Below are 5,679 nucleotides of genomic sequence, written 5' to 3'. Positions count from 1 at the left end.
TACTGAAGTGCTCTTCAACATTGAAGCTGCAACACTTCAACAAATGAAACTTGAAGTTGGGCAACAATCGGGACGCCGCTAAGCAGTAGCTTCGTAGAATATGTAGAGCGCATGGCTAGAGCCAGACGGCGTTACCAACTCCTAATGAGTTCCTAATTTAAATAAATACAAGTCATAAATTAAAAAGTAAGGAAGGCTAAGTTCGGGTGTAACCGAACATAACATACTCAGTTGAGAGCTATGGAGACAAAATAAGGAAAATCAATCTGGGGTAACCCTGGAATGTGGTTGTATAACATGTGTATCAAATGAAAGGTATTAAAGAGTATTTTAAGAGAGAGTAGGCCATAGTTCTATGGATGAACGCCATTTAGGGATATCGCCATAAAGGTAGACCAGGGCTGACTCTAGAATTTGTTTGTACGATATGGGTATCAAATGAAAGGTGTTACTGAGCATTTTAAGAGGGAGTGGGCCTTAGGTCTATCGGTGGACGCCTTTTCGAGATGTCCCCATTAAGGTGGACCAGGGGTGATTCTATAATGTGTTTGTACGATATGGGTATCAAATGAAATCTGTTAATGAGTATTTTGAAAAGGAGTGATCCTTAGTTCCATAGGTGGACGCCGTTTCGAGATATCGCCATAAAGGTGTCTCTAGAATGTGTTTGTACGATATGGGAATCAAATGAAAGGTGTTACTGAGCATTTTAAGAGGGAGTGGGCATTAGGTCTATAGGTGGACGCCTTTTCGAGATATCGCCATTAGGGTGGGCCAGGGGTGACTCTAGAATGTTTGTACGGTATGGGTATCAAACGAAAGGTGTTACTGAGCATTTTAAGAGGGAGTGGGCATGAGGTCTATAGGTGGACGCCTTTTCGAGATATCGTCATTAGGGTGGGCCAGGGGTGACTCTAGAATGTGTTTGTACGATATGTGCATCAAACCAAAGGTGTTACTGAGCATTTTAAGAGGGAGTGGGCATTAGGTCTATATGTGGACGCCTTTGATATCGCCATTAGGGTGGGCCAGGGGTGACTCTAGAATTTTTGTACGATATGGGTATCAAACGAAAGGTGTTACTGAGCATTTTAAGAGGGAGTGGGCATTAGGTCTATAGGTGGACGCCTTTTCGAGATATCGCCATTAGGGTGGGCCAGGGGTGACTCTAGAATGTGTTTGTACGATATGGGTATCAAATGAAAGGTGGTAAGGAGTATTTTAAAAGGGAGTAATCCTTAGTTCTATAGGTGGACGCCTTTTCGAGATATCGCCATAAAGGTGGACCAAGGGTGACTCTAGAATGTTTGTACGATATGGGTATCAAACGAAAGGTGTTACTGAGCATTTTAAGAGGGAGTGGGCATTAGGTCTATAGGTGGACGCCTTTTCGAGATATCGCCATTAGGGTGGGCCAGGGTGACTCTAGAATGTGTTTGTACGATATGGGTATCAAATGAAAGGTGGTAATGAGTATTTTAAAAGGGAGTAATCCTTAGTTCTATAGGTGGACGCCTTTTCGAGATATCGCCATAAAGCTGGACCAAGGGTGACTCTAGAATGTTTGTACGGTATGGGTATCAAACGAAAGGTGTTACTGAGCATTTTAAGAGGGAGTGGGCATTAGGTCTATAGGTGGACGCCTTTTCGAGATATCGCCATTAGGGTGGGCCAGGGTGACTCTAGAATGTGTTTGTACGATATGGGTATCAAATGAAAGGTGGTAATGAGTATTTTAAAAGGGAGTAATCCTTAGTTCTATAGGTGGACGCCTTTTCGAGATATCGCCATTAGGGTGGGCCAGGTGTGACTCTAGAATGTTTGTACGATATGGGTATCAAACGAAAGGTGTTACTGAGCATTTTAAGAGGGAGTGGGCATTAGGTCTATAGGTGGACGCCTTTTCGAGATATCGCCATTAGGGTGGGACAGGGGTGACTCTAGAATGTTTGTACGATATGGGTATCAAACGAAAGGTGTTACTGAGCATTTTAAGAGGGAGTGGACATTAGGTCTATAGGTGGACGCCTTTTCGAGATATCGCCATTAGGGTGGGCCAGGGGTGACTCTAGAATGTTTGTACGATATGGGTATCAAACGAAAGGTGTTACTGAGCATTTTAAGAGGGAGTGGACATTAGGTCTATAGGTGGACGCCTTTTCGAGATATAGCTATTAGGGTGGGCCAGGGTGACTCTAGAATGTGTTTGTACGATATGGGTATCAAATGAAAGGTGGTAATGAGTATTTTAAAAGGGAGTAATCCTTAGTTCTATACGTGGACGCCTTTTCGAAATATCGCCATTAGGGTGTGCCAGGTGTGACTCTAGAATGTTTGTACGATATGGGTATCAAACGAAAGCTGTTACTGAGCATTTTAAGAGGGAGTGGGCATTAGGTCTATAGGTGGACGCCTTTTCGAGATATCGCCATTAGGGTGGGCCAGGGGTGACTCTAGAATGTTTGTACGATATGGGTATCAAACGAAAGGTGTTACTGAGCATTTTAAGAGGGAGTGGACACTAGGTCTATAGGTGGACGCCTTTTCGAGATATCGCCATTAGGGTGGGCCAGGGGTGACTCTAGAATGTTTGTACGATATGGGTATCAAACGAAAGGTGTTACTGAGCATTTTAAGAGGGAGGGGGCATTAGGTCTATAGGTGGACGCCTTTTCGAGATATCGCCATTAGGGTGGGACAGGGGTGACTCTGGTATGTTTTTGTACGATATGGATATCAAATTAAAGGTATTAATGAGGGTTTTAAAAGCGAGTGGCCTTTAGATGTATATGTGAAGGCGTTCTCGCGATATCGACCAAAATGTGGACCAGGTGATCCAGAAAATCATCTGTCGGGTACTGCTAATTTATTTATATATGCAATACCACTAACAGTATTCCTGCCAAGATTCCAAGGGCTGTTGATTTCGCCTTGTAGAACTTTTTCATTTTCTTCTACTTAATATGGTAGGTGTCACACCCATTTTACAAAGTTTTTTCCAAAGTTATATTTTGCGTCAATAAACCAATCCAGTTACCATGTTTCATCACTTTTTTCGTATTTGGTATAGAATTATGGCATTTTTTTCATTTTTCGTAATTTTCGATATCGATAAAGTGGGCGTGGTTATGGTCAGATTTCGCCCATTTTTTATACCAAGAAAAAGTGAGCTCAGGTAAGTACGTGGGCTAAGTTTAGTAAAGATATATCGGATTTTGCTCAAGTTATTGTGTTAATGGCCGAGCGGAAGGACAGACGGTGGACTGTGTATAAAAACTGGGCGTGGCTTCCACCGATTTCGCCCATTTTCACAGAGAACAGTTACCGTCATAGAATCTATGCTCCTACCAAATTTGAGAAGGATTGGTAAATTTTTGTTCGACTTATGGCAATAAAAGTATTCTAGACAAACTAAATGAAAATAGGCGGAGCCACGCCCATTTTGAAATTTTCTTTTATTTTTGTATTTTGTTGCATCATATTATTACTGGAGTTGAATTTTGACTTAATTTACTTATATACAGTAAAGATATTAAATTTTATGTTAAAATTTGAATTAAAAATTTTTTTTTTTTAAAAAGTGGGCGTGTTCTTCATCCAATTTTGCTAATTTTTATTTAGCACATATAGAGTAATAGTAGTAACGTTCCTGCCAAATTTCATCATGATATCTTCAACGACTGCCAAATTACAGCTTGCAAAACTTTTAAATTACCTTCTTGTAAAAGTGGGCGGTGCCACGCCCATTGTCCAAAATCTTACTAATTTTCTATTCTGCGTCATAACGTCAACCCATCTACCAACTTTCGTCGCTTTATCTGTCTTTTGTAATGAGTTATCGCACTTTTTCGGTTTTTCGAAATTTTCGATATCGAAAAAGTGGGCGTGGTTATAGTCCGATATCGTTCATTTTAAATAGCGATCTGAGATGAGTGCTCAGGAACCTACACACCAAATTTCATCAAGATACCTCAAAATTTACTCAAGTTATCGTGTTAACGGACGGACGGACGGACGGACATGGCTCAATCAAATTTTTTTTCGATCCTGATTATTTTGATATATGGAAGTCTATATCTATCTCGATTCCTTTATATATGTACAACCAACCGTTATCCAATCAAACTTAATATACTCTGTGAGCTCTGCTCAACTGAGTATAATAAATAAATGGGCTGCAAATCTTTCACCAGAAAGATCTTAAGCGGTGAAACACATAGTATTGTGCCTTTAGTTATGGACTTGTTTCCGAAATCTGAATTTGATAAAATGGAGAAAATTAATTCTGAATTTAGAGCTTTAGCAGAGAATGAGATCCTTAAAAAATTCAAGAATTTAAATATATGCAGCTTTTGGGAAGAATTAAGATCAGTTAAAAATGAACTAATGCGCAAATGTTTTCCAATATTTATAGAATAGTTCAAGATATATTGTCGATTCCACATTCATCCACAAACGTAGTGTGACGAATATTAGCAACACTAAGGGATACTATCATCTCTAAGCCGATGCTAAGCAGTGACTTGTATGCACATCAATAAATCAACCATTATGTACGTACACGCAGTGGAGAAGAGATGCACAAACACATGCAGATATCTTATCTGAGATGCTCCCAAAAGTAGGCAATTATAATTGTGGAAGTGTCGCTCACAAATACACGCGCATATGAGAAGCTATACACGTGCATCTGTAGTTATAATTTTATAGCAGTAACTAAGTAAATTCTGGAAGCGCCTAGAAGTATGCGAACGAGAAATCACAGAGTATAAAAGGCAGCAACAGTAGAGGCGCGACAATTAGTTTGATTTAAGACGCTATCTGGCGAGCAATAGTAGTGTTATTCTGAAGTACTTCAATAAAGACCATTTTGCATTATCGAATATTGGAGTTATTTATTCAACAGTTTAGTGATTCGAACGTTAGCAGAAGGTTGCAAATAAGAGGAATTCCAGCAAATTCGTTACAGTAGAAAAGATATTTTCTATACAAAATTTAATTAAAACGAAGTGTAGAAATAGGCTTCAAATAAACACAGTTTCGAATTTAATAAAAACTAAAGACTTGATGAAATCAGCTAACAGTAGTTGTCATAATATAGATACGAAAAAACGCTTTTTGTCAACTGAGGTATTTAATGAACTCAAAGAAGAAGAACTGTTAATGTAGTGATTGAAATATGAGTTATTAGTATAGATGTAGGCGACAATTTGTCAACTTTTATACCTGAGTAAATCTTTTGTACCTAAAATGTTTTTATGAAATGTTTTTGCATTGAATGCAGCTGTTATTGTTTTTTTAATATTAATTTTATGCTCCTTACTGCTACTCAAAAAGAAATGTTTTTATATATGTACATAATTGTACGCTTCAATCGATAAACTTCTTTTATTATTTTTACTGGAAAAGTAGTTCTTCATAAATCATATTTCCCTGTTTACCTTTAATTTGTGTTACAAAGTTCCCTGACTAAAAACAATTTTTGGATAAAGAAGCAGAATATAACTTTAGTTTGGTTCACATTCGCATCGGAAGACTTTTGGTACATTTTTGGATGGTTTGGTACATTTTTTCCCTCGTTTGGCACAAAATGAAAAAAATCCATTTATCATCCCTGTACGTACATACACGCATTTAATGCTCAATTTAACTTGGCAAACATGAGTTTTTTTCTTTCAG

Source organism: Eurosta solidaginis, chromosome 1 (assembly GCF_040869045.1).
Source record: "Eurosta solidaginis isolate ZX-2024a chromosome 1, ASM4086904v1, whole genome shotgun sequence".
Lineage (NCBI taxonomy): Eukaryota > Metazoa > Arthropoda > Insecta > Diptera > Tephritidae > Eurosta > Eurosta solidaginis.
This window is presented reverse-complemented; position numbering follows the sequence as displayed.